This window comes from Arachis hypogaea, chromosome 10 (genome assembly GCF_003086295.3).
Source record: "Arachis hypogaea cultivar Tifrunner chromosome 10, arahy.Tifrunner.gnm2.J5K5, whole genome shotgun sequence".
Classification (NCBI taxonomy): Eukaryota; Viridiplantae; Streptophyta; class Magnoliopsida; order Fabales; family Fabaceae; genus Arachis; species Arachis hypogaea.
The window spans coordinates 45945054-45969843 of NC_092045.1; positions in this window are offsets into that span (position 1 = coordinate 45945054).

Below are 24790 nucleotides of genomic sequence, written 5' to 3' on the forward strand. Positions count from 1 at the left end.
ACTATCTATATGCATGCAAGTATGTATATACTATATATAACTATATATACTATAGTTTCTATTGATTTGGTGAAAACAAATAATCAAATTTCCAAGTAAGAGTATAGACATATAGGGCTAAGCAAAGAAGTAGCTCAATGCAATTAAAATTTAGAGAATTGATTTACTCATCAAAATAAAGCAACTTGCAAGAATACATAATAATAAGTATGAAAACATAGAGTACAATGATCGAATGCTCACTAGGTGTGTATACACTCTCAACGCTCAGTGTTTTAGGGTTTAATCACTCAAGTCTCCTCCTAATCATTTTCAAAGATTTTATTTTCATCTAACAATCAACAAATATGTGATGCATGAATGCTATTATCATGAGGACTTTAGAGGGATGTAATGGGGTTAAAGTTAAGGTAGGATAAATATGGCTAAGTGGACTAAGGAATTGGTCTTTGATTAGCTCAAGTGTCCAACTCAACCATCATCAACCAAATAACAAAATATGAAACCTAACTTCCCATAATCACACTTTTTATACACATTGATGCATCTTTTTCATACAAGTCCACATATACATTTCTTATTCTTTTTTTTTCTTTTCACTGGGGCAACCTTTGTCCCTCCTTATTATTATTTATTATTTTTTTCATATATTTTTTTCTATTTCTTCTTTTTTCTTCTATGATCAATGCATATGGTTAAAGCAAATTGATATATGAATGTGCACCCATTTTCCAAAATTTTTCTCTTTCAATGCATACCCAATACAAACTTTTGTCATTCACTACCAATGTTTCCCAAAATTCTCCCTCTCCCAAGCCCCGTACTTAAATGAAACACACTCTTTAACCTAAGCTAATAAAAGATGCAATTCAAGGTATTTCATGATTTTTCGCTTAGGATTGTGATGTGGTTATGTTAAAAACAATAGGGTAAATAAAGCTCAAAGGGGTTAACAATGGTAGATGCAATGGTAAGTCTATATGTGTTAGTGAGCTTAAATACAAAGATGGCCTCAATCATGCTCAACGCATTCAAACATCAAACATTGGAAATAAAGAATCAAGCAAAACCAAGATTACAATGAACAAAATTGTGGTTAAAATGTGTAACCACTCATTACGGCTCAACAACTTACAAGGTTGTTTTGTTCTATCACCTTTCTATGTTCCACAAAAATCATTCAAGCAAGTTTAAAAACAAATTTCCAAATAAATTCAATAGAACGCCCTAAAAATAAAATTCTTGGAAATCTTTGTTGTTTTTCACCAAAATTATTTCCTATATGTATGTATAATGTGATGGAGGCAATTTTCAAATTTCCTAGTTCTTTTCCAAATTTTCAACAACCAAAAAGTAACATGAACAATTAGGATTAAAATTGAACTAGGTGCTATACTATTCACAACATCCAATCATAACTTCTATCTATAATATATATATCATGAAAAAGATGCAAAATGCAATAGATATAAACTATGAATAGTCTAAGATATATGTATTAAAAGAAAATGCAATGCATTAATAAAAAAACACTACGAATAACTACAAGAAACATAATAAAAGAAAACAAAAAATAAAAGTGCAAAGTTTTCGAAAAAAAAATTTACACCCCGAAAGTGGTGAATCCTCCCCCACACTTAAGCGTTGCACGGTCCTCCGTGCACGAACACAATCTGGGGAGAATGTCTCTCAAGAGATCCACCTTCACGGATGCGGGGGCTTGGGTTGTACTAAAATCTTCCAAGTCTAATGCATTCTTGGCATCTTCATCCTTGGTGTCTTCCTTCTCTCCCGGCTCCTTGCCATTATGCCTCATCCTTAAAAAGAGTGAATAAAGTATACTTAAGAATCATAAGACAAGTAGCACAAAAAGGTAAAGGGGTAAGTAAATAAACATCTAATTGAGGAAGTTTCCATAGAAGTGTGGTACGATAAAAAATTAGCCGTGTGTGTATTCCAATTATGCGCGCGGTTGGAACACACACACAACGGCCGATTAAAATGGCATCTACACAATCAAAAGTAATAGCATGTGTTCCTCAATTAGATAGCCTAGATTGCAATTAAAGAATAAGCAAGAGATAAGGCAAAGGCAAACCTAGGTAACCACAAAAGTGAATTGAGTATTTGATATTGGATATTGAAATTGTTCACGTGAAAGTGCAAGATGAGTAGAAAGTGGCACAATTAACAATAACTAGTTCATGATAAAAAGAGAACTACTTATTCATCTTCAAAATTAATGATATAGTCACTTGGTAAAAGTACTTGTTGCACAAAGTGACAAGTTTGATAAGAATCAAGCCAAGTCACTCAAAAAAATGCAAAGCATTAAAAACAAACGAGTACCTTGTTATGTGATTATATGAAAAGCATGATGAATAAGTAATTCAACTCAATCCACTTAATTCAATGTGCACTTACATAATTTGTCCTAGTGGTACAAGCAAAACATGAGTATTCAAAGACACTAAGTAGTAGTAAATAAAGGCAAAGTATAAGTGCATTAATGAAATTCAATCAACAAGCAACCCAATCAACATCAAGCAAACACTTGCAACTTATTCAATTAACAAGCAAGTAAGCCAAAAACAAATGCAACTACTAAAATGAAAATAAAATGCAATGAAAACTAAGTAAAACAAGTAGAGAACAATGGAAAAGGCAATAAAAGAGAGGGATAGGGGTGGCGGAAGTGCTTAGGGCTCAATTGAAAGTGCATTACAAATTTTACCCAAAACAGCACTTGTGCATACGCACAGGTATGTGTGCGTACGCACAAAAGGTGAAAAGTGGCGGGTGTACGCTTGCACCAGGTGTGCGAGTGCTCTGAACAGAGAGGGAAACAAGATGTGTGCGTACGCACTATCACGTGTGCGTGCACAAAGAAACGTCTTTTTTTTTTCTTTAGGTTGAGGATCATGTGTGCGTGTGTACACAGGTCCGTGCGCATGCACAAGAGAGAAAAAGGGGTAGGGTTCACGCGCACAGGTTGTGCCAACGCTCCCACCAAAGTGGTTGCAAGTTGGCGTTCGGACGCACAAGCCTGTGCGGTCGCACAGGGAGTGCGAAAAGAGGAGTGTGTGCGTACGCACAAACTGGTGCGCACGCACAAAGCGCAAAACACAGGGGAATGCACGCGCACAAGGCGTCCGAGCGCTCCCAGCAGAGGCTTGGCAAGGTGGTGCGTGTATGCATAGCAGGGTGCGTACGCACAGGAAATAAAATTTCTTTATTGTGTGCGTACGCACAAGTGTGTGTGCACGCACATGCCCTATTTTTCCTAAAAATTGTTCTTCAAAATCTAAGGTACCAAGCCTTAACTCAACCAAAATTCAACACTGAAACATTAAAAAATTCACAAAATCATGATCCATATGCAAATTAACCTACTAAACTCAAAACGAAACTAATTCTAAGCGAACCAAGACAAGTAAGCATGCAATAAACCAAAACTATAAACAAAGAGCAAGGGTAAGAAAGATGCCATCATGGTGGGGTGTCTCCCACCTAGCACTTTGGTTTATAGTCCTTAAGTTGGACTTTTTTTAGGAGACTCTTGCTAGGGTGGCTTGCGTTTCCACTCCTCTTTGAATTTCCATCTAAGCTTGAACTTTATAGGTCCTTCGGAATCCCATGTTCTAGTTTCCCACTCACCTTCTTGTTGATCTTTATGCTTCAAGCCGGATGGACAAGCTCTTAAATGACCCTTGAAGCCACCTGGTGGACGAAATTGTGATCTACGTTCCTTGGATTTTGAATGAAAGCTTTATTATGGCACTGGTTGAATTCACAACTCCGTTCAACTAACCAGCAAGTGTACTGGGTCGTCCAAGTAATAAACCTTACATGAGTAAGGGTCGATCCCACAGAGATTGTTGGTATGAAGCAAGCTATGGTCACCTTCTAAATCTCAGTTAGGGAGATTAAAGGGTAATTGTGATTATTGGAATAATAAATAAAAAGGAATAATAAAAGGGATAGAATACTTATGCAGATTCATTGGTGGGAATTTCAGATAAGCGGATGGAGATGCTGTAGAGCCCAAGGACGCCTGCTCTCTTACTGCTTCTACTCAATCCTTCTTACTCCTTTCCATGGCAAGATTTGTATAGGGGTTCACCATCAACTGTGGCTACTTTCATCCTCTCGGGAAAATGATCCTATGCGGTTGTCAGTCGCACGGCTAATCGTCTGGAGGCATCACCCATGGCTGATGGCTACATCCCATCCTCGCAGTGAAAACTAATGCTCACGCACTCTGTCACAGTACGGCTAATCACCGGTTGGTTCCCGCTCCTACTGGAATAGAATCCTCTTTTGCGTCTGTCACTAACGCCCAGCAGGTTACAAGTTTGAAGCACGTCACAGTCATTCATTACCGGAATCCTACTCGGAATACCACAGACAAGGTTAGACTTTCCGGATTCCCAGGATCCTACTCGAAATACCACAGACAAGGTGAGACTTTCCGGATCCTCATAAATGCCGCCATCCATCTAGCTTATACCACGAAGATTCTGTTGGGGAATCTAAGAGATACACATTCAAGCGCTATTGCATGTAGAACGGAAGTGGTTGTCAATCACGTACATTCATAGGTGAGAATAATAATGAGGGTTATCTAACTCATCACATTCATCATGTTTCTTGGGTACGAATGAATATATTGGAATAAGAATAAAAGAGGATTTGAATAAAAGAAAGTAGAATTTCATTAATACTTGAGGTACAGCAGAGCTCCACACCCTTAATCTATGGTGTGCAGAAACCCCACCGTTGAAAATACATAAGCAAAAGGTTCAGGCATGGCCGAATGGCCAGCCCCCCTAACGTGATCAATGATCTCCTAAGATGAAGAATAAAACAAAACTGAGACCAAAGATGTCTAATACAATAGATAAATGTCCTATATATCTCAGACTAGCTACTAGGGTTTACATGAGTAAGTAATTGATGCATAAATTCACTTCCGGGGCCCACTTGGTGTATGCTTGGGCTGAGCTTGATTAATCCACGAGCTGAGGCATTACTTGGAGTTGAACTCTGAGTTATGACGTGTTTTGGGCGTTCAACTCCGGATAATGACGTTTTTCTGGCGTTTAACTCCAGACAGCAGCATGAACTTGGCGTTTAACGCCAAGTTACGTCGTCATTCTTCGAATAAAGTATGGACTATTATATATTGCTGGAAAGCCCTGGATGTCTACTTTCCAACACCGTTGAGAGCGCGCCAATAGGAGTTCTGTAGCTCCAGAAAATCCATTTCGAGTGCAGGGAGGTCAGATTCCAACAGCATCAGCAGTCCTTTTGTCAGCCTTCTTCAGAGTTTTGCTCAAATCCCTCAATTTCAGTCAGAATTTACCTGAAATCACAGAAAAACACACAAACTCATAGTAAAGTCCAGAAATGTGAATTTATCATAAAAAAATATGAAAACATCCCTAAAAGTAGCTTAAACTTACTAAAAACTATATAAAAACAATGCCAAAAAGCGTATAAATTATCCGCTCATCACAACACCAAACTTAAATTGTTGCTTGTCCCCAAGCAACTGAAAATAAAATAGGATAAAAGAAGAGAATATACTATAAGTTCCAGAATATCAATGAATATTAATTTAATTAGATGAGCGGGACTTGTAGCTTTTTGCTTCTGAACAGTTTTGGCATCTCACTTTTTCCTTTGTAGTTTAGAGTGATTGGCTTCTCTAGGAACTTAGAATTTCGGATAGTGTTATTGACTTTCCTAGTTAAGCATGTTGATTCTTGAACACAGCTACTTATGAGTCTTGGTCGTGGCCCTAAGCACTTTGTCTTCCAGTATTACCACCGGATACACAAATGCCACAGACACATAACTGGGTGAACCTTTTCAGATTGTGACTTAGCTTTGCTAAAGTCCCCAGTTAGTGGTGTCCAGAGCTCTTAAGCACACTCTTTTGCTTTGGATCACGACTTTAACCACTTAGTCTCAAGTTTTTCACTTGGACCTTCATGACACAAGCACATGGTTAGGGACAGCTTGATTTAGCCGCTTAGGCCTGGATTTTATTTCCTTGGGCCCTCCTATCCATTAATGCTCAAAGCCTTGGATCCTTGCTTTTTAAAATTTTTCGCCATATTTTTTTTTTCACAAGCTTTTGCTTTTTCACTGCTTTTTCTTGCTTCAAGAATCAATTTCATGATTTTTTTCAGATCATCAATAACATTTCTCTTTGTTCATCATTCTTTCAAGAGCCAACAATTTTAACACTCATAAACAACAAGATCAAAAATATGCACTGTTCAAGCATTCATTCAGAAAACAAAAAGTATTGCCACCACATCAATATAATTAAATTAAATTCACTAATAATTTCGAAAATTATGTACTTCTTGTTCTTTTGAATTAAAACATTTTTCATTTAAGAGAGGTGAAAGACTAATGGATTTTATTCATAGCTTTAAGACATGGTTACATACTAATGATCATGAAGTAAAGACACAAAACATAGATAAACACAATATTAAAAACCGAAAACAGAAAAAAATAAAGAACAAGGAATGAATCCACCTGAGTGAGGGTGGCGCCTTCTTGAAGGTCCAATGGTGCTTTTTGAGCTCCTCTATGTCTCTTCCTTGCTTCTGTTGAATGATTCCTAGTAATTTTGGTGTTTCTACCCTTAGTTGCTTCCAATATTTGTGTGGAGGACCATTTATTCCCTGAGGTATCTCAGGGATCTCTTGAATTGCAGCCATATGTTCTACCACTGAGCTATGACGGCTTATATTTTTTTCATCTCCCAAGACTCAGATGTGGAAGCTTTTCTCTTCCCTTTGAGGTTTCTCTGGCCTTAGGTGCCATTAATGGTAATGGAAAAGAAAAAAGCTATGCTTTTACCACACCAAACTTAAAATATTGCTCGCCCTCGAGCAAGAAAGAAAAGAAAAGTAGAAGAAGAAGAAGAGAATATGGGAGAAAGGGGGAGAAGTAGGTTCGGCTATGTGGGTGGTATTGGGTGGGAAAGAGAAGTTGAATTGTAGAGGTAGGTGGGGTGTATGGGGAAGAGGAGGTTGATGTGAATGGTGAATGGTGTAATTGGGAAGAGGAATTGAGGTGATTGATGAAGAAGATTGGGAATTGTGACATGGGGAATTCAAATCACAAAAATAGGATTAGAAGGTAAGGTGGGAATATGGTAGGTGGGGATCCTGTGGGGTCCACAGATCCTGAGGTGGGGATCCTGTGGGGTCCACAGATCCTGAGGTGAAAAGAAATACCATTCCTTCACCATATAGGCATGTAAATTGCCTCCATGCATCATTCTGGCGTTCAAACGCCCATTGGTGCATGTTCTGGGCGTTAAACGCCCATGTAATGCATGTTTCTGGCGTTGAACGCCAGTTTCATGCTTGTTTCTGGCGTTCAGCACCAGATTGTCCTCTGTGTGCACATCCTGGCGTTAAACGCCAGGTTGTTGCTTGTTTCTGGCGTTCAGCACCAGAATGGTGCTCTGTTCTGGCGTTGAACGCCGGCCAGATGCACCTTCTAGGCGTTGAACGCCAGCCCGTGTGTCCTCCAGGGTGAAAAATTTTTTTCTTCTGTTTTTGACTCTGTTTTTAATTTTTTGATTTTTTCGTGACTCCTCATGATCATGTACCTAATTAAACACAAAAATAACAAAGAAACAAAATAAAATAAAATTAGATAAATAAAATTGGGTTGCCTCCCAACAAGCGCTTCTTTAATGTCAATAGCTTGACAGTGGCTCTCATGGAGCCACAAGGTGATCAGGTCAATGTTGTATAGTTGTCCACACCAAACTTAGAGTTTGGATATGGGATCTTAACACCAAACTTAGAGTTTGGTTGTGGCCTCACAACACCAAACTTAGAATTTGACTGTGTGGGCTCTTCTTGACTCTGAACTGTGAGAAGCTCTTTATGCTTACTCTCTTTTGTCACAGAGGGATGGCCATGTGCCTTAAATACAAGGTAGTCCCCATTCAATTGAAGGACTAACTCACCTCTGTTAACATCTATCACAGCTTCTGCTGTGGCTAGGAAAGGTCTTCCTAGGATGATGCATTCATCATCTTCCTTCCTAGTGTCTAGGATTATGAAATCAGCAGGGATGTAAAGGCCTTCAATCTTTACTAGCACGTCCTCTACTATTCCATGAGCTTGTCTCACTGACTTGTCTGCCAATTGTAATGAGAACAAGGCAGGTTGTACCTCAATGATCCCTAGCTTCTCCATTACAGAGAGTGGCATCAGATTTATTCCTGATCCAAGATCACATAGAGCTTTTTCAAAGCTCATAGTGCCAATGGTGCAAGGTATTAAGAACTTGCCAGGATCTTGTTTCTTTTGAGGTAGAGTTTTCTGAATCCAAGTATCTAGTTCACTAATGAGCAAGGGATGTTCACTTTCCAAAGTCTCATTACCAAACAACTTGGCATTCAGCTTCATGATAGCTCCTAAGTATTGAGCAACTTGCTCTCCAGTCACATCTTCATCCTCTTCAGAGGAAGAATAGTCTTCAGAGCTCATGAATGGCAGAAGGAGATTTAATGGAATTTCTATGGTCTCTATATGAGCCTCAGAGGACTCTGGATCCTTAATAGGAAACTCCTTCTTGCTTGAAGGACGTCCCATGAAGTCTTCCTCACTAGGATTTTCGTCCTCCTCCTCCCTAGTGCTTTCGGCCACTTTGATCAAATCAATGGCCTTGCATTCTCCTTTTGAATTCTCTTCTGTATTGCTTGGGAGAATACTGGGAGGAGTTTCAATGACTTTCTTACTCAGCTGGCCCACTTGTGCCTCCAAATTTCTGATGGAGGATCTTGTTTCATTCATGAAACTGAAAGTGGCCTTTGACAGATCAGAGACAATATTGGCTAAATTAGAAGTGTTTTGTTCAGAATTCTCTGTCTGTTGCTGAGAAGATGATGGATATGGCTTGCTATTGCTCAGCCTATTACGTCCACCATTGTTAAAGCCTTGTTGAGGCTTTTGTTGATCCTTCCAGGAGAAATTTGGGTGATTTCTCCATGATGGGTTATAGGTGTTTCCATATGGTTCACCCATGTAATTAACCTCTGCCATGGCAGGGTTCTCAGGATCATAAGCTTCTTCAGAAGCTACCTCTCTAGTACTGTTGGATGCATGTTGCAATCCATTCAGATTTTGAGAGATTATGTTAACCTGTTGAGTCAACATCTTGTTCTGAGCCAATATGGCATTCAGAGCATCAATTTCAAGAACTCCTTTCTTCTGAGGTATCCCATTGTTCACGGAATTCCTCTCAGAGGTATACATGAACTGGTTGTTTGCAACCATGTCAATGAGTTCTTGAGCCTCTTCAGGCGTTTTCTTCAGGTGAATAGATCCACCTGCAGAATGGTCCAGTGACATTTTCGAAAATTCAGAGAGACCATAATAGAATATATCTAATATGGTCCATTCTGAAAACATGTCAGATGGACATCTTTTTGTCAGCTGCTTGTATCTTTCCCAAGCTTCATAGAGGGATTCACCATCTTTTTGCTTGAAGGTTTGGACATCCACTCTCAGCTTGCTCAGCTTTTGAGGAGGAAAGAATTTATCCAAGAAGGCAGTGACCAGCTTATCCCAGGGGTCCAGGCTATCCTTAGGTTGTGAATCCAACCATATTCTAGCTCTGTCTCTTACAGCAAAAGGGAAAAGCATGAGTCTGTAGACTTCAGGATCAACTCCATTCGTCTTCACAGTCTCACAGATCTGCAAGAACTCAGTTAAAAACTGATAAGGATCTTCAGATGGAAGTCCATAAAACTTGCAGTTTTGTTGCATTAATGCAACTAGTTGAGGCTTAAGCTCAAAGTTATTGGCTCCAATGGCAGGAATGGAGATGCTTCTTCCATCAAACTTGGACGTTGGCTTTGTGAAGTCACCAAGCATTCTCCTTGCATTATTATTATTATTATTTTCGGCTACCATGTCCTTCTCTTGTTCGAAATTTTCTGAAAGGTTGTTTCTGGATTGTTGTAATTTAGCTTCTCTTAATTTTCTCTTCAGAGTCCTTTCAGGTTCTGGATTAATTTCAACAAGAGTGCCTTTTTCCCTGTTCCTGCTCATATGAAAGAGAAGAAAACAAGAAAAGAAAGAGGAATCCTCTATGTCACAGTATAGAGATTCCTTTATGTTAGTAGAAAGAGAAAGGGGTGGAAGAATCCAAACACAAGAGATATAAGAAGTTCGGATTCGTAGATGAAGAGAGGTGAAGAGGAGTGTTAGTAATTAATTAATTGAATAGAATAGGAGAAGAGAAGAGAAATTTTCGAAAATAATTTTGAAAAAGGGGTTAGTATTTTTCGAAAATCAAAGACAAAATAAGTTTAAAATTGAAATTTAAAACAAAAAGAACTTTTGAAAAAGAGAGAGAGAATTTTCGAAAATTAGAGAGGGAAAAGTAGTTAGGTGGTTTTGAAAAAGATAAGAAACAAACAAAAAGTTAGTTAGTTGATTGAAAAAGATTTGAAATCAAAATTTGAAAAAGATAAGAAGATAAGAAGTTAGATAAGATATTTTGAAATCAAATTTTGAAAAAGATAAAATTTTTTTGAAAAAGATAAGATAAAAGATAAAAAAGATAAGATAAAAATTTTAATGAAAAGATATTTTGAAAAAGATTTTAATTTTTTTAAAATGACTTAACTAACAAGAAACTACAAGATAAGATTCTAGAATTTAAAGATTGAACCTTTCTTAACAAGAAAGTAACAAACTTCAAATTTTTGAACCAATCACATTAATTGTTAGCTAATTTTCGAAAATTTGATAAAAAGATAAGAAAAAGATTTTGAAAATATTTTGAAAAATAACTTTTGAAATTTTCGAAAATTATATAAAAATGAAAAAGATATGATTTTTGAAAAAGATTTTGAAAAGATAAGATTTTTTAAAATTGAAATTTTGACTTGACTTGTAAGAAACAACTAATTTTAAAAATTTTTGACCAAGTCAACCCAAAATTTCGAAGATTTGGAGGAAAATAAGGAAAAGATATTTTTTTGATTTTTAAATTTTTAAAGAAAAACACAAAAAATGACCCAAAACATGAAAATTTTGGATCAAGACAAAAGATGCATGCAAGAATGCTATGAATGTCAAGATGAACACCAAGAACACTTTGAAGATCATGATGAACATCAAGAACATTATTTTGAAAAATTTTTGATGCAAAGAAAACATGCAAGACACCAAACTTAGAAATTTTTAATGCATGGAAAATATGAATGCAAAAATGCACATGAAAAACAACAAAAGACACAAAACAAGAAATCATCAAGATCAAACAAGAAGACTTGTCAAGAACAACTTGAAGATCATGAAGAACACTATGAATGCATGAGATTTTCGAAAAATGCAAGAAAAATTTTTAAAAGCATGCAATTGACACCAAACTTAAAAATTAACACAAGACTCAAACAAGAAACACAAAATATTTTTATTTTTATGATTTTCTAATTTTTTTGTATTTTTATTAATTAATTTCGAAAATATTTTTGGAAAAAATGAAAAAGAAAAGAAAAATTTGAAAAAGATTTTTGAAAGAAAAAATTACCTAATCTGAGCAACAAGATGAACCGTCAGTTGTCCATACTCGAACAATCCCCGGCAACGGCGCCAAAAACTTGGTGGACGAAATTGTGATCTACGTTCCTTGGATTTTGAATGAAAGCTTTATTATGGCACTGGTTGAATTCACAACTCCGTTCAACTAACCAGCAAGTGTACTGGGTCGTCCAAGTAATAAACCTTACGTGAGTAAGGGTCGATCCCACAGAGATTGTTGGTATGAAGCAAGCTATGGTCACCTTGTAAATCTCAGTTAGGGAGATTAAAGGGTAATTGTGATTATTGGAATAATAAATAAAAAGTAATAATAAAAGGGATAGAATACTTATGCAGATTCATTGGTGGGAATTTCAGATAAGCGGATGGAGATGCTGTAGAGCCCAAGGACGCCTGCTCTCCTACTGCTTCTACTCAATCCTTCTTACTCCTTTCCATGGCAAGCTTTGTATAGGGGTTCACCATCAACTGTGGCTACTTTCATCCTCTCGGGAAAATGATCCTATGCGGTTGTCAGTCGCACGGCTAATCGTCTGGAGGCATCACCCATGGCTGATGGCTACATCCCATCCTCGCAGTGAAAACTAATGCTCACGCACTCTGTCACAGTACGGCTAATCACCGGTTGGTTCCCGCTCCTACTGGAATAGAATCCTCTTTTGCGTCTGTCACTAACGCCCAGCAGGTTACAAGTTTGAAGCACGTCACAGTCATTCATTACCGGAATCCTACTCGGAATACCACAGACAAGGTTAGACTTTCCGGATTCCCAGGATCCTACTCGAAATACCACAGACAAGGTGAGACTTTCCGGATCCTCATAAATGCCGCCATCCATCTAGCTTATACCACGAAGATTCTGTTGGGGAATCTAAGAGATACACATTCAAGCGCTATTGCATGTAGAACGGAAGTGGTTGTCAATCACGTACATTCATAGGTGAGAATAATAATGAGGGTTATCTAACTCATCACATTCATCATGTTTCTTGGGTACGAATGAATATATTGGAATAAGAATAAAAGAGGATTTGAATAAAAGAAAGTAGAATTTCATTAATACTTGAGGTACAGCAGAGCTCCACACCCTTAATCTATGGTGTGTAGAAACTCCACCGTTGAAAATACATAAGCAAAAGGTTCAGGCATGGCCGAATGGCCAGCCCCCCTAACGTGATCAATGATCTCCTAAGATGAAGAATAAAACAAAACTGAGACCAAAGATGTCTAATACAATAGATAAATGTCCTATATATCTCAGACTAGCTACTAGGGTTTACATGAGTAAGTAATTGATGCATAAATTCACTTCCGGGGCCCACTTGGTGTATGCTTGGGCTGAGCTTGATTAATCCACGAGCTGAGGCATTACTTGGAGTTGAACTCTGAGTTATGACGTGTTTTGGGCGTTCAACTCCGGATAATGACGTTTTTCTGGCGTTTAACTCCAGATAGCAGCATGAACTTGGCGTTTAACGCCAAGTTACGTCGTCATTCTTCGAATAAAGTATGGACTATTATATATTGCTGGAAAGCCCTGGATGTCTACTTTCCAACGCCCTTGAGAGCGCGCCAATTGGAGTTCTGTAGCTCCAGAAACCCCATTTCGAGTGCAGGGAGGTCAGATTCCAACAGCATCAGCAGTCCTTTTGTCAGCCTTCTTCAGAGTTTTGCTCAAATCCCTCAATTTCAGTCAGAATTTACCTGAAATCACAGAAAAACACACAAACTCATAGTAAAGTCCAGAAATGTGAATTTATCATAAAAACATATGAAAACATCCCTAAAAGTAGCTTAAACTTACTAAAAACTATATAAAAACAATGCCAAAAAGCGTATAAATTATCCGCTCATCACCACCCAACATTCTCCAAAAATCACCCAATTGTGCTCTACACCATGCTTGAATGCTACTTCTTGAATTGGCTTTCTTGATGAACCTTGGATTCTCTTGCCAACCACCACTCCTTTCTCCATCATGTACCAACCCAAGAAAGACCTTGAGTTAGTCGTTTGTCTCCAAGATAGCATATTGATGGGGGTAAACCTGAAACCACTTAACAAACATATAAAGGCATCAAATGGAATTAAAGTGAGTTAAAATTAGCTATTTTAAGGCCTAAAAAGCATGTTTTAACATTTAAGCACAAATCAAGGGAGAATTGTAAAACCATGTGATAAACCCATATTTCATGGTTTATCTTGTGCTCAATTGAGTGGTTTTTATCAACTCTTTACCCACTTATTCATACTATTTGCATGGTTTTACATTTGCCTTCCTAATTATGTGCTTTGATTGAAAACATGCTTCTTTGGCCTTAAGTTCCCTATGTTTACTCCTCTCTTATTACCATTAGATGCCTTGATATGTGTGTTAAGTGATTTTAGAGATTACAAGGTAGGAATGACTCAGAGGATGGAAAGGAAGCATGCAAAAGTGGAAGGAATACAAGAAGTTGGAGAAACTGCTAAGCTGTCCAGCCTGACCTCTTCGCACTCAAACGGCTATAACTTTAGCTACAGAGATCCAAATGAGATGGTTCCAGTTGCATTGGAAATCTAACGTTTGGGGCTTCGCAACGATATATAATTTATTATACCTGCCCCGACGCCAGGTGACGCGAACGCGTGGATCACGCGGCCGCATCGCATCTGCGAACCTCAATCCGCGCGGCCGCGTCGACGACGCCTCCGCGTCACTCTTCCACGACCTGTACGGACCAGAAAGTGCAGGGAGTGATTTCTGGGCTGCTTTTGACCCAATTTTCAGCCCAGAACACAAAGATTAGAGGCTATAAAGTGGGGGAATGCTTGCATTCATAATTATTCACTCATAATTCACAATTTTAGTTTTAGATGTAGTTTTTAGTGAGAGAGGTTCTCTCCTCTCTCTCTTTAGGATTTAGGATTTAGGATTTAGGACTTCTCCTAGTTTTAGGAGTGACTCTCGATCCAGGTTTTTATGTTCCTTTGTTTTTAAGCTTCCCTTTCACTTTATTTATTTATTCCAGCATTTGAGTTAATTATTTACTTTTATAATTTAATTTATGAATTATTCCATGTCACAGATTATTGTTTGAATTAATGATAATTGAGGTATTTTCAGTTTATGATTGCTTGCTTTTATTTACGTTACCATTGCTTCCGATCTGAAGATATTTTATTCCAGCAATTTACTTTTTCCCCCTTTTTGGTCTTGGTTAAGAAATCAGTAACTCAACAGTTATCAAACTCAGCGTAAGTGATAATCGTTATCTTGCTAATTGAACTGAACTTCAATAATCCCAACTTTTTCTTAGGAAATAAATAGGATTCGAAGGTCAAACTAAATAGTCCCTTGACTTACCTTTGCTTCAAAGGTTAACTAAGTGGAATTAAGATACAACTTTCATTATTGCTGAGAGGGATAACTATGTTGGACTTCTAATTTCTCTCACCTTGCCAAAAGTTGCTTTACAGTATTTATTTATTTTAATTGTGATGTAGGTGGAAATTGCCTCTCAACAAATTTCCTTCGGCAAGTGTACTGAATTTGTCGTCAAGTAAAACTCACAATAGAGTGAGGTCGAATCCCACAGAGATTAACGGATTAAGCAAACAATGATTAATTGATTATCCTAGTTAGACAAATCATATTGGAGTGATAAGTAACAAGGAAATGTAAATGGCATAAAAGTAAAGAAAAGCTATAAAGTGCAGAAGTGTAAAATGGCAAGAAAAATAAATGTAAGAACTAAAAATAAAATGAACATTGGGATCAAGAGATGTTGCAATTCTCTGGATCAAATTCATTCTCATCTCTTCCTCAATCAATGCATTCATTGATCTCCTTGGCAATCTTAAGTGATTGGATTCCAATTCCTTGGTAACCCAATCTCTCAAATCTTGATCAATAGCCAATTCCTTGGTCAATTGCTCATGAGAAGAGATGAAGTATGGTCACTGATTATACCACATGCATTTCCCAAATCAAGTATTGGGGGGATTATAGTCACATATCCATCCCAACCCAACTTGGTCCATCATGAGAAAGCATTTCTAGCTTGATCTCTTCATTCCTCTTTCAAGGCTCAGAAGAGATCCAAGTTTGAATAGCTTCTTTTCCAAGAGAACTACCCAATGGGATGAAGAACAAAAGCTCTCTAGTAAAATCAAGAGAAAAGACAGAAGAAGAAGAATAAGAACTACACTTAATCCATTGAATCACAGTAGAGCTCTCTAACCCAATGTAAAGAGTTAGTTGGTCATTGCTCTACCGAAATAGAAAAGAAAGAAAGTGCAGAAAAGTAAAGATGAAGATTAAAACTAAAATTGAAACTTCAAAATTCATAAATGAAAGGTACACACTAGAATTAAACTACTACTAAGAAAATGAAAAGAAAAGAAAAGGAAGAAGAGTGGTTGAGGGGAGGGGTCCTAAGACCCACTCCCCTTGGAGTGTGCCAATTCATAGAAGTTCAAATTGGTCTTCACTCTCTCCCCCTTCCTTCAATTCTCCCGTACCTAGAATGACTTGAATGTAAAAACTAAGGCCTTTATATAGGCTCTCCTAAATTACAAAATGAAATTAAAAGCAAATTACACTTAAATGAAAATTCCTATTCTAGATGCTTCTTGTGGTCTTGATTGGTTGACAATTGTGGGCTTGCTTGCTTGGGCTTTGAAGTGGACTTGAGAGAAAAGTGAGTGAAGTTGAGGTCCAGGTGCCAATGTTAGTGCTACCGTTAGCCACACTAATGCTACAAGTGTGGCATTAGTGCTGAAGTTAGTGTGGCTAACGTCACACTTGCTACCAGTTGGTGTTTTTGGGGCTTAAAAGATGCCTCTAGTTCGTGCTTCAATTTCAAGCTCACTATAGAGTATTATATATCGTTGGAAAGCTCTGAATGTCATCTTTCTAACGCAACTAGAATCACCTCAATTGGACCTTTGTAGCTCAAGCTATGCTCCTTTGAATTGGACATGGTCGCTGGCATCGTCGCTAGCGTTAATGAAAAAGTTGAGTGCCAATAACGCTAGTGACCATGGTTTCATTATTGCCAGTTTCTGAGGCTCAAACTTAGTGTCCACCCCATACTATTATATATTGTTGGAAAGCTCTACAACTCGAGTTATACTTCTTGGAAGGTGAAGAGGTCAGTTGGCCTTAATACAGGTTGATACCATGTTCATCACTACACTTTCGGGGCAGGTTTTCTCCCTCAAATTTAGTGTCAACCATGTAGTGCTATATATGCTTGGAAAGCTCTGGAATCCTACTTTTCAATGCCACTGGAATCACCTCATTTGGAACTTTGTGGCTCAAGTTATGCGTGTTTGAAGAAGGCATAGTCAGGCTGCCTGGTGGGACTTTTGCCCATGTTAACTACCATGTTAACTAGGTTAACGTGGGAGTTAACGTGGCTCATTGTGGCATGTGTCACTCCTTCCAACGTTAGTGACAATGTTGAGTGTCACTAACATTGGCCATCACCTTCTTTCATCCACGTTAGCTTCCACGTTAACTAAGTTAACGTGGAAGTTAATGTGGCTCATTGGGGATTGTGGGTTGCTTCCATCGTTAGTGACAATGTTTGGTGTCACTAACGTTGTCGACAACCTTGTTTCTTCACGTTAGCTTCCACGTTATCTAGGTTAATGTGGGAGTTGACGTGGCTTCTTGTGACTTAGCCAACGTTAGTGATAAAGTTGAATGTCACTAACGTTGGCGTCCCCTTTTCTTCATAACGTTAGAGGCCACGTTAACTAAGTTAACGTGGCAACTAACGTGGCCACTTATGAGCTTGGTCCAACGTTAGTGATAATGTTAAGTGTCACTAACGTTGGCTCCATTTCCTTTCTTCAAAGTTAATGCCACTAACTTTTCTCACTAACGTTGGGGCTTTCCTTCCTTCCACGTTAGTGCCCATGTTAGTGTAACTAATGTAGCCACTAACGTGGCTTCTTCTCTTCTTCTTTTGGCCTGAAATCAATCAAACAAAGTGCATCAAAGTCTTGCTCTTAATCATGGAATCATGCATCTTCCAATTTATCATATAATCATGCAAAATTCTCATGAAATCATGTAAATTGCACAATGTATGCTTGAATCAAGATGTAAGTGAATATCTACCCAAAACTAGCTTATTTCCTAAGAAAATGCATGAAACTACCTTAAAAACAGTAAAGAAAAGGTCAGTGAAACTGGCCAAAATGCCCTGGCATCACAACACCAAACTTAAAGCTTGCTTGTCCCTAAGCAAGTACTGGAACAAGAGAATGATGAATGGAATGCCAAGATAAATGAGTCATTCTTGTGGAAGTCATGTCCCTGGTTATATGGTGGTTTCATGCATAGCAACTTAGGTTCATTCCTGGATTTCAGACCTTTATCATGTCCTAGAATACTCACTGTGATTGCATCCCATGAGACTTTTATTCATTGATCCTTTTGTTGTTATTTCAAGGCTTATTTTCGTTCCTAGGCTAAGTGCTCTGTAAGGGGGCAACTCTTTAAAATAAGCTTTCAGCCAACACTCCCGAACCAGTTGGTTCAAGGTGCTAGGTGTTGAAGCACCCCTAAGGACTTACTTGCTCAAGTCTCTCCCCCATACATACACACCACAGGCACATAGTTTGTTTATTTTCTTTTCTTAAGGTCTTGGTGTCTGGTGCACGAAATTGTGATTCATTCTTTTCTAACTCGAAACAATCCCTGGTAATGGCTCCAAAAACTTGGTGCTCAATATCACGGTGTCTGAAATTCAATTCACAACTCCGCACAACTAACCAGCAAGTGCACTGGGTCGTCCAAGTAATAAACCTTACGCTAGTAAGGGTCGATCCCATAGAGATTGTTGGTATGAAGCAAGCTATGGTCACCTTGTAGATCTCAGTTAGTGATTGGAATCATAGAGTCAAATGGAATTAAATTGGATAAATAAAATAAATAAAAGGGATAAGAATGCTTATGCAGATTCATTGGTGAGAATTTCAGACAAGCGAATGGAGATACTGTATGGCTCAAGAACGCCTGCTTTCCCACTGCTTTAACTCAATCCTTCTTACTCTTTTCCATGGCAAGCTGTATGTAGGGCATCACCGTTGTCAATGGCTACATCCCATCCTCTCAGTGAAAACGTTCCTATGCTCTGTCACAGCACGGCTAATCATCTGTCGGTTCTCAATCAGGTTGGAATAGAATCCCTTGATTCTTTTGCGCTTGTCATCACACCCAGCCTTCAGGAGTTTGAAGCTCGTCACAGTCATTCAATCCCAGGATCCTACTCGGAATACCACAGACAAGGTTTAGACTTTCCGAATCCTCATGAATGCCGCCATCTATCTAACTTATACCACGAAGATTCTGTTGGGGAATCTAAGAGATACACATTCAAGCTCTTGTTGCCTGTAGAACGGAAGTGGTTGTCAATCACGTGCGTTCATAAGTGAGAATGATAATGAGGGTTACTTATCATCACATTCATCATGTTCTTGGGTACGAATGAATATCTTGGAACAAGAATAAGAGAGAATTGAATAAAAGACAATAGAATTGCATTAATACTTGAGGTACAGCAGAGTTCCACACCCTTAATCTATGGTGTGCAGAAACTCCACCGTTGAAAATACATAAGTAAGAGGTCCAGGCATGGCTGAATGGCCAGCCCCCATGTGGTCACAAGACCGAATGATCAAAGACTTCTAATACAATAGTTAAATGTTCTATTTATAATAAACTAGCTCCTAGGGTTTACATGAGTAAGTAATTGATGTACAAATTCACTTCCGGGGCCCACTTGGTGTATGTTTGGGCTAAGCTTGATCAATTCACGAGCTGAGGCTTCTCTTGGAGTTGAACTCCGAGTTATGACGTGTTTTGGGCGTTCAACTCCGGATCATGACGTTTTTCTGGCGTTTAACTCCAGACAGCAGCATGAACTTGGCGTTCAACGCCAAGTTACGTCGTCTTTCTTCGAATAAAGTATGGACTATTATATATTGCTGGAAAGCCCTGGATGTCTACTTTCCAACGCCGTTAAGAGCGCGCCAATTGGAGTTCCGTAGCTCCAGAAAATCCATTTCGAGTGCAGGGAGGTCAGATTCCAACAGCATCAGCAGTCCTTTTGTCAGCCTTTTTCAGAGTTTTGCTCAAGTCCCTCAATTTCAGCTAGAATTTACCTGAAATCACAGAAAAATACACAAACTCATAGTAAAGTCCAGAAATGTGAATTTAACATAAAAACTAATGAAAACATCCCTAAAAGTAGCTTGAACTTACTAAAAACTACCTAAAAATAATGCCAAAAAGCGTATAAATTATCCGCTCATCAGTGTCCAGCACCTCTTTGGGCTACTAAATGTTCTGTAGCAAAGATTGCTCTTGATAGTGGACTTTCAGCTGATAATCCCGGGTTAGTTAACCCAAGTTATCAGGTGATAAAGCACCCCTGAGAGCTTAGTAATCCAAGCAGATCCTTGGTACAAGAACACCACAGACACATCCCTCAAGACTCAAACCCTTGGTGCCTAGCCTCTTTTCTTGCTAATTTTTTTTTATTCTTCAACCTTTGTTCTTTCCCTTTTTCTTATTAGGATCTTGTTATTTAGCTAGTCTCATGGGGTGTGTTCAAAGCATATGATTTAGGGCAGATAGTTGTCTTCCCACCTTGTGGTTGAACTAACTTAGCTAACTTATGACCACACCACAAACTCAGGAACTTACTCCATAGTATGAACTCTGCTCTGGTCTTTTATAAAACACTCATTCTCTTTTCATTTGATTCAAAAGGGACAAGCATACTAGTAAGCAAAGTAAGGATGCAGTAATGACATTCAGACTAGAAAACACAGACTTAATCAATAAAAAGTTTAAAAGACAGAATTGACATGCTTATTCACAAGGAGAAAGCACACATACATACAAAGAACATAGAAGACAATCATGCAAATTAAAGTGCTGGAAATAAGTAAGAGGAGAAAGGAACTTTACCACCTTATAGTTCATATTTATTGTTGTTGCCCTTCTTCTCCTACTTTTCTCCCTTCCCACACCAATTTAGGCTAATTGCTTGTCTTCAAGCAACAAATAAAACCGTGGTGGTGGGGTCTATGATGGGTCATGAACGTCTTACATACTGAAATGTAAATGATGTATGTGGTTAAGCAAGCGAAAATTAAGGGTAACACTTCAAGCCTAAGAAGCAAAGGCGTTATGATTATACAAACAAGTGGTGTTGCTGGATACATTGCATAGAAAAATAAGTGGCACACCAAACTTAGTGTGACATTTTCTCTTAGAATTGATGCAAGTATCCAGAAAGATTGAAAACAGATTGTTGCAGGGCAACACCAAACTTAGAATGTGATCATATGCCAATTTTATTTGGAAAGAAGCTGAGTAAAAGAACTGTTGTGTTAATAACAAAATCGCCAAGAGCCAGAGCTATCATGACAGGGGCTTCTTGGTGAGGCATTAACACAAACAGTTAGAGAGCATAGAAAATAAAGAACTAAAGCAATTACATGAATAAAGCAAAACAAAAGAAAATGTCTAATCTAGGTAATCAACCAACCGGTAGTTTGTTAATCACAATTAATCCCCGGCAATGGCGCCATAAACTTAATGCAGGTGGAAATTGTCTCTGAACAAATTTCCTTCGGCAAGTGTACCGAATTTGTCGTCAAGTAAAACTCACAATAGAGTGAGGTCGAATCCCACAAAGATTAACGGATTAAGCAAACAATGATTAATTTATTATCCTAGTTAGACAAATCATATTGGAGTGATAAGTAACAAGGAAATGTAAATGGCATATAAAGTGCAGAAGAGTAAAATGGCAAGAAAAGTAAATGTAAAAACTAAAAATAAAATGAAAATTGGGATCAAGAGATGATGCAATTCTCCGGATCAAATTCATTCTCGTCTCTTCCTCAATCAATGCATTCATTGATCTCCCTGGCAATCTTAAGTGATTGGATTCCAATTCCTTGGTAACCCAATCTCTCAAATCTTGATTAATAGCCAATTCCTTGGTCAATTGCTCATGAGAAGAGATGAAGTATGGTCACTGATTATACCACATGCATTTTCCAAATCAAGTATTGGGGGGATTATAGTCACATATCCATCCCAACCCAACTTGGTCCAGCATGAGAAAGCATTTCTAGCTTGATCTCTTCATTCCTGTTTCAAGGCTCAGAAGAGATCCAAGTTTGAATAGCTTCTTTTCCAAGAGAACTACCCAATGGGATGAAGAACGAAAGCTCTCTAGTAAAATCAAGAGAAAAAACAGAAGAAGAAGAATAAGAACTACACTTAATCCATTGAATCACAATAGAGCTCTCTAACCCAATGTAAAGAGTTAGTTGGTCATTGCTCTACCAAAATAGAAAAGAAAGAAAGTGCAGAAAAGTAAAGACGAAGATTAAAACCAAAATTGAAACTTCAAAATTCATAAATGAAAGGTACAAACTAGAATTAAACTACTACTAAGAAAAAGAAAAGAAAAGAAAAGGAAGAAGAGTGGTTGAGGGGAGGGGTCCGAAGACCCACTCCCCTTGGAGTGTGCCAATTCACAGAAGTTCGAATTGGTCTTCACTCTCTCCCCCTTCCTTCAATTCTCCCGTACCTTGAATGACTTGAATGTAAAAAACTAAGGCCTTTATATAGGCTCTCCTAAATTATAAATGAAATTAAAAGAAAATTACACTTAAATGAAAATTCCTATTCTAGATGCTTCTTGTGGTCTTGATTGGTTGACAATTATGGACTTGCTTGCTTGGTCTTTGAAGTGGACTTGAGAGAGAAGTGAGTAAATTTGAGGTCCAGGTGCCAATGTTAGTGCTACCGTTAGCCACACTAACGCTACAAGTGTGGCGTTAGTGCTGAAGTTAGTGTAGCTAACGTCATACTTGCTACCAGTTGGTGTTTTTGGGGCTTAAAAGATGCCTCTGGTTCGTGCATCAATTTCATGCCCACTATAAAGTATTATATATCGTTGGAATTCTCTGAATGTCATCTTTCTAACGCAACTAGAATCACCTCAAGTTATGCTCCTTTGAAGTGGACATGGTCGCTGGCATCGTCGCTAGCGTTAATGAAAAAGTTGAGTGCCAATAACGCTCGCGACCAGGGCTTCATTATTGCCAGTTTCTGAAGCTCAAACTTAGTGTCCACCCCATACTATTATATATTGTTGGAAAGATCTGGATGTCTACTTTCCAACGCTTTTGAAAGTGCATCATTTGGAGCCCTACAACTCGAGTTACACTTCTTGGAAGGTGAAGAGTTCAGTTGGCCTTAATACAGGTTGATACCATGTTCATCACTGCACTTTCGAGGAAGGTTTTCTCCCTCAAATTTAGTGTCAACCATGTAATGCTATATATGCTTGGAAAGCTCTGGAATCCTACTTTCCAATGCCACTGGAATCACCTCATTTGGAGCTTTGTGGCTCAAGTTATGCGTGTTTGAAGAAGGCATGGTCAGGCTGCCAGGTGGGACTTTTGCCCACGTTAACTACCACGTTAACTAAGTTAACGTGGGAGTTAACGTGGCTCATTGTGGCTTGTGTGGCTCCTTCCAACGTTAGTGAAAATGTTGAGTGTCACTAACGTTGGCCATCACCTTCTTTCATCCACGTTAGCTTCCATGTCAACTAAGTTAACGTGGAAGTTAACGTGGCTCATTGGGGATTGTGGGTTGCTTCCAACGTTAGTGACAATGTTTGGTGTCACTAACGTTGTCGACAACCTTGTTTCTTCACGTTAGCTTCCACGTTAACTAGGTTAACGTGGGAGTTAACATGGCTTCTTGTGACTTAGCCAACGTTAGTGCCCACGTTAGTGTAACTAATGTAGCCACTAACGTGGCTTTTTCTCTTCTTCTTTTGGCCTGAAATCAATCAAACAAATTGCATCAAAGTCTTGCTCTTAATCATGGGATCATGCATCATCCAATTTATCATATAATTCATGCAAAATTCTCATGAAATCATGTAAATTGCACAATGTTTGCTTGAATCAAGATGTAAGTGAATATCTACCCAAAACTAGCTTATTTCCTAAGAAAATGTATGAAACTACCTTAAAAACAGTAAAGAAAAGGTCAGTGAAACTGGCCAAAATGCCCTGGCATCAAATTGCCATTTATTTTACTTTCCATTTATATTACTTATTCCTCATTCTTAAAACCCCGAATTCACAATCTCCATAGCCAATAATAAGAACATACCTCCTTGCAGTTCCTTGAGAAGACGACTCGAGGTTTGAATACTTGGTTAACAATTTTTAAAGGGGTTTGTTACTTGTGACACCCAAAACGTTGTTATGAAAGAACTTTTGAAGGTTTAGAAACTATACTTGCAACGAGGATTTATCCGCAAATTTCTAGACCACGCAAAAGTTCTCTCATCACCATGCTATTTCATTGAATAAATGTGGAAAAAGGTGATAAAATTCCCCAAATTAAGCACAAAATAAACCATGAAATCGGGGTTTATCAGGGGGCCAATAAAGCTCAATGGTGAAATTGCCACCCACTGAATGTGCTCTTGGTTATCAACTCCTTCCTCACCAACTTCCTCTTCCCCATCACTCAAATCATAACAAGGAGGTTGTGAGAAGTCTACCCCCATGTCTCTCTCAAGCTCAATGGGAAGAGGCTCATTAGGATTATTAAGGGGGTTAACCAAGGAGGACAAAAGATCATTAATGATGGAATCCTCATCTTGATCAATCTCCCTCAACTCCTATTTCTCCCCTCCGGTTCCGATACTCCACTTTCTTCCTCTTGTTTCATTTCATGCTCTAACCCTTCTTCTTTCCCTTGTGGCTCCATGCTCTCCTTTTCACCACACTCTTTAGTAGATTCTTCACATTCTTCAAGAGAAGTGCCTTGATTGGAAGAGTGAAGTAGATAGAAGCAGTTCACCGCTTCGGCTATGGTAGCCATGACTTGCCTTGAGTTCTTCGGAATCCGTCTTGCTCTTGGATAAAGGCTTGAAGGTCTTGATGGTCTTAGGTCAAGGGTGGGAAGGCTTCACATTGGGGTGAAGAATGAGGTTCATTGTTTGGGAGAAAGGTTGTATATGTGGGAGGTAGTTCATGTTGATGAGTATCTTGAGGTGGTATGTATGGATGTAGTTGTTGGTAGTAGTGGTGTGGTGTTTAAAAATGTGGTGGTTGAGGATTATATTGGAGGCATGGGT